Below are 13,796 nucleotides of genomic sequence, written 5' to 3' on the forward strand. Positions count from 1 at the left end.
TAAATGTAAATGTAAAGGTAAATGATGACTTTGGTGTGGGACATGCCTACGAAGGGCAAGTGTGCAAAATTGTGAAAATAGTGAAAATGCTCCCTTCAAATGCTGCCTTCTAAGGCAGCTGACTTCGTATTGGCACACAGCCAATGTAAAAGGTGTGACAAAAAAGGCCACAGCCTGCAGCAGTGTCCAGCTAGGGAAACAATGTGTAACCATTGTAGGAAAAAGGGACATTATGCCAGAGTGTTCCGAGCAAGAAAGGTCAATGAGGAGTACACTGCCCTAGTGACTGAAGATTTCAAGGTTGCATTCCTTGAAATTGATTCCTTCCTCACTGACTGTTGTTGCAGGTGAAGGTTCCATGGATGACAGAAATAAAAATGGATCACTACAACATTGTGTGTAAAATAAACACAGTGGCAGATGTAACGGCAGTGCCAGAGACGCTGTGCAGTCAGGACCAGCTCAGTAGACTGGGAAGAACATCATTCTGTTTAAGTGTTTTTGGCACTTTCTATAGGCCGTTAAGAAAATGTCTCCTTTTCCTGTTATTTTGGATGTTTGCATTCTCATTGGTTGTTAAAAGTCACATGATCAGTCCAGTCACATTGATAGTCACATGATCTTAGTCACGTGATCAGTTCAGCCATTTTCCTGAAAAACAAGCTAGAGAACAGCATGATTTAAGTCATTTTCATCCTGCTCAATCTGCTTGTGTGATCCTTAGAGAAGCTTTGTTTTTTCACACTACAAAAACTTGACTAAAGGGAAGTGCTGTATTTTCATTAAACAGACATGCAAGTGCCTGATAACTTACTTGATGCTCCTTCATCATTGATGCTACCTAGCGCTACTTCAGTCAGGTAAGTCAAGAGTGTTTAGCTATCTGGTGATGTGTGTCTCGCTACATGCTCAGGTGCCAGAATGGTGAAAAAAACAGCTCTCACAGTGGGTTCTACACAGCAGACACCCTCATGAACAAGAGAAGTACTCTCTGTTGGCCATTCCAGTTGTGCCAGCTTCATCAAAAGCTACAAGATGGACGCTACTCCACTCACAGAAGAAGGGCAGACAGCTCTGCTAGCAGATGAGACGTTTGTCACCAGGTCAGTAGCTAGCGTCTCCAGCTCAAGCTCAAACAAGTCTTCTGCTAACTTAGCTGCAGCTAAAGCATGGGCTAAAGTGTTAGCTGCGCGAGCCTGCACAGCCTTTGTTCAGAAAGAAAAAGAGATTGCAGCAGCAGAGTACATTGAGTATCATTCTAAAGCAGCTTCTGAGCCTTCTGAGCAGCTTCTCAGCACATCGTCAGCCTCAGCAACGCAATCCTGCCGCCTTCAACAGTGCCGCTTCAGACCCCTCCAATGGTGGCGTTAAGGGGACTAGACCACATGTCTCAACCAGCCAGCAAGCGGAGCCACATCCTGATACTAACCCTCACAGCTCACACCCCATGAGGTTACATCAGCCACTCCACTCCACTTTCTACAAATAAGCTCATACTCTCTCTGCCGACCGCACAGAATTCAGTGACATCGCTAGATTCCACGTTCGACGTGAACTGCTGAGCTCTGGTCTCACCAAATTCGACGATTGTCCTAAAGGCTACTGGGCTTGGAAATAAAGTTTCCTAAACTCAATTCGAGGAACAGGACTTACCTGCAGTGAAGAGCTCGATCTGTTAACTAAGTGGTTAGGCTCGCAGTTTTCAGCACACGTCAAGAGTATTTGAGCCGTCCTCTAGGCCTGAGAATGAATGGCATGGACTCATCTTCAGGAGTGTTATGGGTCACCAGAGATGATCGAGAAGACTCTCTTCAACAGATTGGAGAGGTTTCCGAAGATCAGCAACAAAGATCCCCAGAAGCTCAGAGAGCTTGGTGACCTACTACAGGAGTTAGTATCAGCGCAGCATGAGGGTAACCTACCTGGGCTGACTTACCTAGACACTGCTAGAGGCCTGAACCCCATAGTGGAGACATTGCCATTTAGCCTCCAAGAAAAATGGATCTCTCAAGGGAGTAATTACAAGCTACACTACAAGGTGTATCTCCCACCATTCGGCTACTTTGCCAACTTTGTTTGCGGAGAGGCCTACATCCACAATGACCCAAGTTTCTCTCTGTCCTCTTCAGCTGCTACAACAATGAAGGCAGATAACGCAGTGAAGAAGATAAGCTGCTCCAGAAACTTCATCTCCTCGTGAAAGACAGAGATCTCTTCTACGTCTGACTCTAACACTACAGTGACCCGCAGTGCTAGGCTGGATGTCAGTAGGCAATGTCCTATCCACAAAAGGCCTCACCCCCTTAAACACTGTAGAGGCTACAGAACCAAAACCATTGCAGAATGCAAAGTGTTTCTCAAAGAAGCTGGCATATGTTTCAGATGTTGTTCTTCAAGTGAACATCTCACCAAAGATTGTAAAATCGCAATTCAGTGTAAAGAGTGCAACAGTGACAAGCACATAGCAGCTCTTCACCCTGGACCAGCTCCATGGTTTAGCCAGACCCCTGAGTCAGAGAATGGTGGGGAGGAGCAAGGTGAGTCATCTCCTACTGTGAACTCCAAGTGTACAGAGGGCTGTGGAGAAAACAGTCCATGCTCCAGTTCCAAAATCTGCCTCATCACAGTGCATCCTAATGGACAACAAGAGAGGTCAGTGAGACTCTACCCTATTCTTGATGACCAGAGCAACCGTTCTCTTGCCAGATCTGAGTTCTTTGACCTCTTTGGCCTTAAAGGTACAGATGCCTACATGTCTACACACTCCAGACATGTGCCGGTCTCACTGAGATGTCTGGAAGGAGAGCCATGAGCTTCGTCGCGCAACCTTTGTATGGGAGTCTCAGCATAAATCTCCAGACTCTCATAGAATGCAACTACATCCCTGAAGACAGGTCAGAGATACCCATTCCAGACGTGGCAAAGCATCACACTCACCTCAACTCCATTGCTAAGCACATTCCTCCACTCAACCCAGAGCCTCAGATTCTACTTCTTCTTGAGCGTAATGTCCTACAGGTCCACAAGGTGAGAGACCAGTGCAACGGACCTAATAACGTGCCATATGCCCAACGCTTGGATCCCGGCTAGGTCATCATCGGTGAAGCCTGTCTAGGCGCAGCTCACAAATCCAAACATGCAAGGGTGTTCCACACTAACATTCTTGAGAACAGGCGCCACTCTCACTTCATGCCCTGTCTGAACCATCTCACTCTGAAAGAGAAGCTCACTATGAACAGTCAAGGATCTCGCAGTTCCCACGATCTAAAAAGCTCACAGCTCGCTTGTCTTCCAGCTCCGTGCACTGAAGATGACTCCTTGGGATGTAAGATCTTCCAGTGCACAGAGGATGACAACAAGGTTGCCTCCTCTATCGAGGACAAGCACTTCATCGAGCTAATGATAAGGAGATGTTCATCAACAAAGGAAACAGCTGTGTAGCCCCACTCCCCTTCCGCATGTCAAGGTCACGTCTACCTAACAATGGAGAGCAAGCTCCGAGTTGCTTTAACACTCTTTGTCGTACTCTTGAAAGAAAGGCTGAGATGAAGCAACATTTCGTCACCTTCATGCAACGGATCTTCAATTAAGATCATGCAGAGCTGGCTCCACCATTGGCAGAGGGAGAAGAGTGCTGGTACCTACCCATATTTGGAGTGTATCACCCCCACAAGCCAGGTCAAATCCAAGTCGTGTTTGCCTCCAGCGCCAAACAACTTGGAGTGTCTCTCAATGATGTGTTGCTGACTGGACCACACTTGAACAACGGTTTGCTGGGAGTTCTGATGCGTTTTCGACATGAACAGATTGCTGTCACCGCAGACATCAAACAGATGTTTCACAGCTTTTTCATGAGGGAAGACCACAGGAACTTCCTCTGATTCTCATGGTTCAAGAAAAACGACCCTACGGATGAGGTTGTTGAATACCGTATGTGGGTCCATATATTTGGCAACAGCCCCTCTCCAGCGGAAGCAACCTATGGCCTCAGACGAGCTGCTCTACACGGAGAAGATGAGTTCGGCCATGCAGCAAAGGAATTCATATAGAGTTCTATGTGGACGATGGCCTCATATCGCTGCCCTCCATAACTGAAGCTGTCCTACTCAAAGCAGCACGAGGTATGATGTCCAAATTACACCTCCACAAGATTGCATCCAACTGTCCAGCAGTCATGCAGGCATTTCCGTCCTCTGAGTATGCTAAAGACTTGAAGGATCTCGATTTAGACAATGATTCTCTTCCAGTGCAGCACCGTCTAGGATTGAACTGGGACCTGAGCAACGATATGTTCACCCTCCGAGTTGCCAGCACCAAAAAGGCATTCACACGCAGAGGTGTGCTTGTTACTGTGAACAGTTTGTTCGATCCACTTGGTCTAGTGGCACCGATCTCTATACAAGGAAAGTTCCTGCTGAGAGAACTCACCCACAATACTGTTGACTGGGACGAGACCCTCCCAGCTGAAAAGGAAGCAGAGTGGATCACTTGGAGAGATTCACTATAAGCTCTCGAACACTTTGAGACCCCTCATTGCTATACAAGTACATCTGTCTCTAATGCCCAGCGCATGGAGCTGCACATCTTTTCAGATGCTTCTGTGAAAGCCTACCTGAAGCTGTTAGATGACAGTGGCATGGACCACGTAGGTTTCATCATGGGGAAGGCCAGGCTCACTCCTACATCAGTCCACACAATCCCAGGGCTCCAGCTAGGAACTGCAGTCCTGGCAGTCGAGATCGCAGAGCTGGTGTCCAGAGAACTGGATGTCAAGCTTGATGACGTGAGGTTTTACACCAACAGCAAGGTCGTGCTGGGTTACATTCACAATGTTAACCCCAGGTTCTATGTGTATGTCAGTAACAGAGTGGAACGCATCAGGAAGTTCTCGAGCCCTGAACAGTGGCACTACGTACCCACCAGCCAGAATCCAGCAGATGTAGCAACAAGGTCAGTACCTGCAGCGCTACTCTCGAACACCAACTGGCTCACCAGGACCAAGTTCCTGCTGCTACCCACGAAGGAAGATGCTCCTGTGGAAACACCTTAGAACCTCGTAGACCCAGAGTCTGACGCAGAAGTTTGATCTCACCTCACTCATGGCATGCACCAACACAAACCCGGACTCTCAGCGATTTGAAAGGTTCTCAACATGGCAGTCTCTCATCAGGGCCATAGCCATTCTGATCCACATCGTCAAGACCACCAGATCCAAGACTACAAAGCAGAACACAGAATATAGAGGTTAGCATCAATGTTTGAAAGCCCACTCACCTGACAGTCTGTCAAAGGCGAAAGAAGTTATCATTGGAGGCGCCCAAAGTGAAACATATCAGACTGAGATGGCTTGTCTGAAGCAAGGGATAGACATCCCGAATAACAGTCCATTGAGGAAGTTGGATCCTGTCCTCGATGGTGATGGACTCCTGAGAATCAGGGGCCAGCTTCATCACTCAACTCTCACAGCAGAGGAGAAACACCCTCTCATCGTCTCTGGTCGCAGCCACATTGGCACTCTACTCATCAACTACTACCACGAGAGAGTCAAACACCAAGGCCGGGTCTTTACGGAGGGAGCTATACGCTCAGACAGCATCTGGATTGTTGGAGCCAAGACAGGCATTGCCAAACATCTGCACAAGTGTGTGAAATGCAAGAAGCTCTGAGGTAAGACAGCCAAGCAAAAGATGGATGACCTCCCTTCAGATCAGCTGAGCACAGAGCCGCCCTTCACCAATGTAGGCATTGATGTATTTGACCCTTGGAGTATCTCTACTCGACGCACCTGTGGTTGCTTCACCTGCCTCAGTGTGCATGCTGTTCATATAGAGCTCATCGAGGCCGTGGACACATCAAGCTTCATAAATGCTCTTCGTCGATTTCTTGCTGTCCAGGGTCCTGTGAGGCTGATCTGCTCCGACTGTGGCACGAATTTCAAGGAGGCCTGCAAAGAGCTGAAAGTACTCCTACAAGATAACAAGGAGCCCAACATCTCCAGGTTTCTCAACAAAGAAGGCTGTACATGGATCTTCAATCCGCCCCATTCCTTTCACATGGGCAGCATGTGGGAGAGGTTGACTGGGATCTCCAGGAGGATTCTGGATTCCATGCTGTCCCAGATTCAACCTTCTCATTTTACCCGCAAGGTTCTGTCTACTCTTATGGCAGAGGTATCCGCCAAAATCAATGCCAGACCTCTGACAACCATCTCAATGGATGTGAATGCTCCATCCCTTCTTACTCCAACCATGATTCTTACTCAGAAAGTCTGTAGTCCTCATCCTCCCCCAGGGTGCTTCGTCGATGCAGATTTACAACGCCAGCAGTGGAGAAGAGTCCAGCACTTAGCCAATACCTTTTGGGAGAGGTGGAGGCGCAAGTATCTCTCTATGCTCCAGAGTCGTTCCAAGTGGCAGAATAGCCATCCCAATATCAAGGAGGGAGACCTAGTGCTTCTTCATGATACCCAGGTGGAGAGAAACCAGTGGCCCATGGCTTTGGTCACGAAAACCTTCCCTGCAAGCAACGGTAAGGGCAGGAAGTTGGAGCTCAAGGTCAACAGAGGAGGGACCTCCAGGACCTTCCTCCGCCCTATCACTGAAGTGGTGGTGCTCATGCCCCCCTAGGATTACTTAGACTCCTATTCCTGTTATTTTGGATGTTTGAATTCTCATTGGTTGTTAAAAGTCACGTGATCAGTTCAGCCATTTTCCTGAAAAACAAGCTATAGAACAGCATGATTTAGGTCCCCATTTTCTTCCTGCTTAATCTGCCTGTGTGATCCTTGGAAAAACTTTGTTTTTTCACTCTAAAACAACTTGACTACATGGAAGCGCTGTATCTTCATTAAACGGACACACAAGTGCCTGATAACTTACTTGATGCTCCTTCGTCATTGATGCTACCTAGTGCTACTTCAGTCAAGTCAGTCAAGAGTGTTTAGCTATCTGGTGATGTTGCTACGTGCGGTGTTGTCACAACTCCAGGAGGCTGGGGTCACGCTCAATGAAAAATGTGAGTTTTCCAAGAGCAAAATCATGTTCCTGGGGCAGGTCATAGAGGCATCAGGCGTGAGCACAGATCCTGACAAAGCGAATGCAGTGAAAGCCATGAGAGAACCCAGTAATGTCAGTGAAGTGAGAGGACCGCTGGGGATAATAAATAATCTGGGCAAATTTCTGCCTCATATGGCTGGGAAAACCCATCCACTGAGAGACCTGATGAAGAAGTCAAACCTGTGGGCATGGGGGTCCCAACAGCAGAAGGCTTTTGATAGAATTAAAAAGGAACTAACAACACACCTTGGCTGGCACTATACGACCCGAATGCTGAAACATTTGTCTCTAACGATGCTTCGTCATATGGGCCAGGTGCCCTCCTCCTCCAGAGGCAATCAGATCAAGCATGTAAACCAGCAGCGTATGCTTCGCGTGCCCTCACCAGCACTGAGCAGAAGTATGCTCAAATAGAGGAGGCGCTGGCCTCCACATGGGCCTGTGAGAAGTTTTATGAGTACCTCATGTGGAAAAACCTCCACATTGAGACAGACCACAAACCATTGGTCCCTCTGTTAGGCTCAAAAACACTAGACACACTCCCACCGTGAATACAGTGTCTTAGGATGAGCCTGATGAGGTTCTCATACACAATATCACACGTGGCTGACAAGAATAATCATAGTCATCCCAGCATCACCCCAAACAGACATAAGGTGCACGAAGGATATCTGGGCATAATGAAATGCAGAGAGAGGGCTAAACAATTGAACTGTGACACGTGCACATGAGAGAACAAACTTAAGGGAACCGATTCTGACTACACTGCTTCCATTGAGACCATGGTCCACTGTGGGAGCAGATTTATTCCAATACAACAACCAACACTACTTAATCATTGTCGACTATTTTTCTAGATACTTTGAAGTTGCCAAAATGTTATCAACAACGTCAGAAGCAATGATCCAGCACTTCAAATCTTCTTTGCTCGCTATGGAATTCCAGATGTGGTGCGTTCAGACAATGGGCCACAATTTTCATCAGGTTGTTTGCGAAACTTTGCACAGGATTGGGGCTTTAGCTACGTGACATCCAGTCCTCACTTTCTGCAGAGCAACGGGGAGGCAGAGAGATCAGTGAGAGCAATCAAAAATCTTATAAAAAAGTCAACTGATCCCTACCTCGCTCTCATGGCCTACGGCGCTACTCCACTGGCCAATTGGTACAGCCGCACTGAGCTTCTCATGGAAGAAAGGTTAGAACACCTGTTCCTGTCATTCCATCCCAACTCAAACTGAGATGTGTGGACATTGAAAAGCTTAAAAAGACAGAAATTACATACAGGCAAAAACAAAAATGTAACTACAACCGTAGACATAGAACACATCACATGTCACACCTCCATCCAGGCAAACATGTGGATTAAAGACACTGCAGAGCGAGGCACAGTGGTGTCTACTGCAGGCACACCCAGATCTTACATCGTGGAGACACCTGGAGGCACCCTATGGAGAAATAGGTTCCACCTATCTTCAACCCCGGTGACTCCTGAAAATGAAACCAACTTACCTGACACATCGACAAAAGTAAACACATCAGATACAGCGAGAACACCTATCTTACCAAAGGCTCAAGATCAACAGCAGCAGCAGTGCCAAAGGACTGAGAGCCGATAGCCATCCAGAGAGAGAAGGGCCCCAGGGTACCTAAAGGACTTTGTACTCGTAGGTAGAGGTACCAAGAACTGAGTGGGTAATAGGGCAGAATAATCCCTACACTCAGTAGAAGGGCTGGGCAGTCTACCCCACCTTTCTTTAAAAAATAAACATGTTGAAATGGTGTTGAAGAAAAAAAAAGTTTAGGTAAATTATTTTGTTATAATTGTTGAGTTCAAAATAGCAACATGAAATGTAAATACAGGAAACAGAAGTTGAGTTGCACTATGGATTGTGAAACTGTTCATTGAATACATCTCCCAAGAAAAAAAAACACTATCTCAGAAAGGGGGATGTAGTATAATGTCATTTACATAGGTAGGAACTCTTGTATATTGTTCACTGTTGACCGGGGGAATATAAAAGAAGAAGAGTTCAGGAGTCACAGGAGTGTGTTGAGTTGTCTGTTGTGTCTCTCACTCTACCTAAGGATCTAGTTTGTGAGATCTGAGTGCCTTCTGTGTGACCATTTTGTACTCTTTGTTTTCCCCTGCATGTATAAAACTTATACACAAAGATGTTATTCTTCACAAAGCCCTCTGTGTATTCTCCTGAAATGTTAATGATGTTGTATTTTTCCTGAGCGGAGCAGATTATCTGCTTCTGGCCTTGACTGGTTTCTGTCCTGTGTGGGTCTAAGGAAGCACACAGGCCATGCCCGGTCAGCAATAGATATGGTTTCACCTGGCTCAAGTTTAAAAGAATGTTTTTTAGGGAGTTTTCATTTTTAATTAACTGCCAACCACAGAATATTTCAAAACACAGTTATAACTTTTCTGCCTGAATACTGCCTAGAAATTATGTATGCGTCTATTTTGAGAATTGCACACCTTATCACTGCATAAAAAATTGTGATGTACACTACTGAAAGGGGCAATTGCTCTGATTTCTCTATGCAAGTTGTTGGATGAATTTTCCCCTGAGAGCTTTCAGAATAAACATGGAATTGTCTCACTGCACTGTTTCATCACCAAAGTTTCTTTCTAGAAGGTAAGATTCCATGACAAGCTATCTAACATTAGTTAGCTAACTAAAATATCTAGCTAATTTAACCAATGCTAGCTTAATGACAATTATTTAGCTACATTCAATGGCCTGAAATTTTTGCTAGACTAAATCAGGGCCAGCCCGAAGCATAAACGAACTAAGCGCCTGGTTAGGGCCCCCCGTGGCCACCAGAGGGCCCCTGAGAGCGCTTGAAATGTTTATTTATTTATTTAATTGTGATATTATAGTATGTCAATGGTAATTATACAAAAATATTATGTTAACCGGCTGGCTAGCTAATACTAGGTTTACTACTGGTTTAATAAATTCCCGCTGCCTCTGTCAGAGCTGGTGTCATGTTCGTGCACATGCGCACTGTAACGAACGTTAACTGCATTTTGATGAAAGCACCCCCGTATCCAGTTATGAGGTCGCCGAGGTCTGGACCTCGGTAATTTTTTTCCCTCTCAGGCTGACGTTTTGCATTATATATGTGTGTGAATGAACATGGTTTTATTTTGTGAATGAAAATGTTTTGACATCGTCATAAATCTCCCTACTGACACATCTATTAGGGTAATGTTAGAGCATAGCCTGGGCAGAACAGTCAACAAATCTGAGCGAATTCTCTGTAGGTCCTATGGTTGTATGGATCTGCCAAATAAGACTTATTCAAGCCAATTAGAACTTATTCCTCAGTGATAAGTGATCATGTTTCTGTCACATCTGATAGTAGGAGGGATAAGAACTAGTGATGTGCAGTTCGTGAATGAACGAATCTTTTTGAACGAATCTTTGAGGTGAACTAAGTGTACTGAATCATGAGTCTAAAAGATTCGTTCCTTCCTCTTTGCAAACATGCTTGCTCTAGGTTAGCTAGCTAGCTAGCAAAGTACTCAATCTATGGTCAATCTTCATGTTTGCAGGGACTAAATGGCTTATCCTCACCTGTTAGTCACTTTTAATAAAGGCTTCTGGGAAGTGCATGTGCAGAATAACATTGTAATCAGGGTTTGACATTAATATTCAGCTATCAACCACTGTAGCTAGTTGATTTCCAAAGTTAACATTAGCTGCCATCATTTTCACCAGCCAATGTCTCTATGCCTCAAGTGTAACTGCAATTTGTATTTTATTTAGACTTGAGCATTTGATCTTACATGACAATATGGAAAGTTCATACGGCATTGATTCAGATTGATACAGAAGGAGGGTAATGGTAGTGCTAATAATTTGTAGCCTAATAATAGGCAATAGACTTGAGCAATTTGACCACAGTGTTAGCTAACGTTAGCTATCTAGATGACAATATTGACTAGCTTAGCCTACCTGGTGATTCGATCAGGTAATGGTAAAAGTCAAAATAAGCGATGGCTGGCCACTCTGTGGGGTCATTTTTCCACACTGATTCTGGGATAGAAAAGGGACACTGAGGTAGTCCAATCAGACTCAGTTTCTCTATATAACTGGCCCTTTCTTTGGGCAGAAAGGTATTGAAATAGGCTGGTGTTGACATTTTATGTTAAAGCTGTTTGAAGACACGCAATTTCCTATTTACTGCCTTTCAACTTCGCGGAATGTTTTCCCCCAGGAGGGGCATGGTTTTCCCTCCGATGACGTGTTGCGCTCTGTCTCTATAGCAGCTATAACCCTCCTTCCAGCGGATATTAGCTATGCCGTCTGTCCATGAAGCAGCCTATCACAAAACGGTATCAGCAGTATGTTCATGTCGACAGCTAGCCAATGGCTGAAATGCTAAAACACTCGAAGCACCTCTCACTGGCAATCTCGGCACAGCTGACGATATAGGACAATGCAAAAGATCTGGTGATTACGAAGACTCCAAACTCCCCCTACTGACCTGATGAACTGTTGACAAGTTCTCAGTACAACAGTTCCTGCAGACTCGAAAGATTCACTGACGATGAAGATCTGGTGACTACGTGTTGCCAGAATCTCTAGTTCTCAGTATAGCTGGCTTGGGTTACATCTGCCATTGACTGTGATGATGCAAAAGGAATCAGAGTGCTTCCGCGACATTATTATAGGAATTAAAAATATTATTAAATATTATTTTGCTCTACCTGGAATATTATTTTATATTTACATTTTAACAGTAGCATATTTTAGGTGCGCACAAGGTCTTGCAGTTCTCGTTTATCACAACTGCAATTTTACGTAGGCTACGATTTATTTAATGTTCTAGGGTGACCATACGCCCTCTTTTTCCCAGACACGTCCTTTTGGGAAATAAAACATGCGTCCCAAAAAGAGGACGTGTCAGGGAATAAGAGGACGTATGGTCACCCTAATGTTGACAACACATTTCCTTTTTAACGTGAATAAAGTCCTTATTAATAAATACTGACAAATCAACATAGTAGGCTACACAACAAAACAGAATGTGATGCATAAGCCTATGTATCACATTTGTAGCGTATTATGTCTACATTAACAACAAATAAAAATACGACATCACTGACTAGGTCTACAAGCATATTAAAATGTTTGGGCTCGGTTAGTTCAAAACTTGTAAAACGAAGTTCAGTACAGTACATACAGAGCCATTCAGATTTGCTCTAATTCTTCCCCTCCCTATTCAAACTTGGCATTTTTTTCTCTTAAGGCCTCACCTATTTCTTAATGAGTGTGTGAGAGAGAGAGAGAGAGAGAGCGAGGGAGAGAGAGAGAGCAACAGTGAGATAGACAAAGTGAGAAAAGAAGAGAGACAGAAAAACATAAAGACAAAAAAGAGGGAAAGAATGAGTGAGAACCAGGCGATAGGATTGCCATTTTCACAAGCAGTGAAATTCGTCACATAGGTTCAAACAAAAATTTAGAATAAAACAAAGACTTCCTTTACATCTGAAAAACATCCAGGTCTAATGATTCATTTTTCTACATTTTTAGGTTTTTGTTTAGAAACAGCAGCATGTTTACATTTTTCCCCTTCAGTTGGTTTCTCCGTTGGCTGATCAGTTCTCCCGTCTTGGAAAAAACTCTCTCTGCAGGGACAGAGGAATCAACGATGCCCAAGTATTTCACTGCAAGTCTACTTAGGGATGGGAAAGTTTGTTCATGCTCTTTCCACCAGTGTAACGGGTCTTGGTCCCTGAGAATTACCCTTTCCTCTAAGTAGCGACGCATCTCAATGAGCGCATCAGTGCCGGCTGAGCGGTACTGTTGGGCTGACAGAGCTTGAGTGTCAAAATGCGACCATAACCCTCCTTTTGCTGTGGATGTGGTAGAGCTTGGTGTAAGTGCAGAAGACATGGGGAGGCAGAACTTGGCACAGACGTGGAGGCAGTGCATGGTGCTTGTGACGTAGGATCATGAATTTCTTGCATTTCTGTCAGAATTTGTCTTTTTACATTTTCAATGTTGTCTTGGCTGCAAAACGCAAGGTTTTTAAAACGGATGTCTAGGAATGTGCAAGCAGCAAGACTGTGAAACGTCTCAATTCCACGGAATCGCCATTGGCACTGCTGTAACAGTTCTCTGGAAAGTGTGTTTCCTTGACACTCTGTGGCTGCAGCTGCTCTCAAAAGTAGAGAAACAAGAGGGATCACCTTCGACATGGACACATATTTTGCTGCAGAAGTTGCCTCTTCGAACGTTCTCAGGGCCTCAATGGTTGGCTGGATCAAGTCCAGCTCTTCAGTGCTTAAGCAGAGGGCATTCTTTCCAAGTACACAAAGTGCGGTGATGACTGCTTCCCTCTGCTCCTGAAGTTTGTCCAACATATAGAATGCAGAATTCCACCTTGTTTCTACTGACTGAACCAGTTTATGCTCTGCCACATTCAGCTGCTTCTGTATGTCTGTGAGTTTCTGCGTGGCTTTTGTGCTGTGGTGGTAAAATGATACAATGCTACTGCATTTTTCCAAGAGCTGAACAATTGCAGGGACAGCTTTAATGGCATCTTTGACTACCAATTTCAAGGTATGGGCAAAACAGGGGTAGTGCATCCACCCAGCCTTGTGTACCGCAGAGACAACATTGGGACCATTGTCTGTGACAACTGCTAGCACCTTCTGAGTTATGCCGCATTCATCTGTGATTCTTTTTAGCTCTAAACTAATGTTGACAGCTGTGTGTT

The sequence above is a fragment of the Megalops cyprinoides genome, chromosome 22, assembly GCF_013368585.1.
Source record: "Megalops cyprinoides isolate fMegCyp1 chromosome 22, fMegCyp1.pri, whole genome shotgun sequence".
NCBI classification, from domain to species: Eukaryota; Metazoa; Chordata; class Actinopteri; order Elopiformes; family Megalopidae; genus Megalops; species Megalops cyprinoides.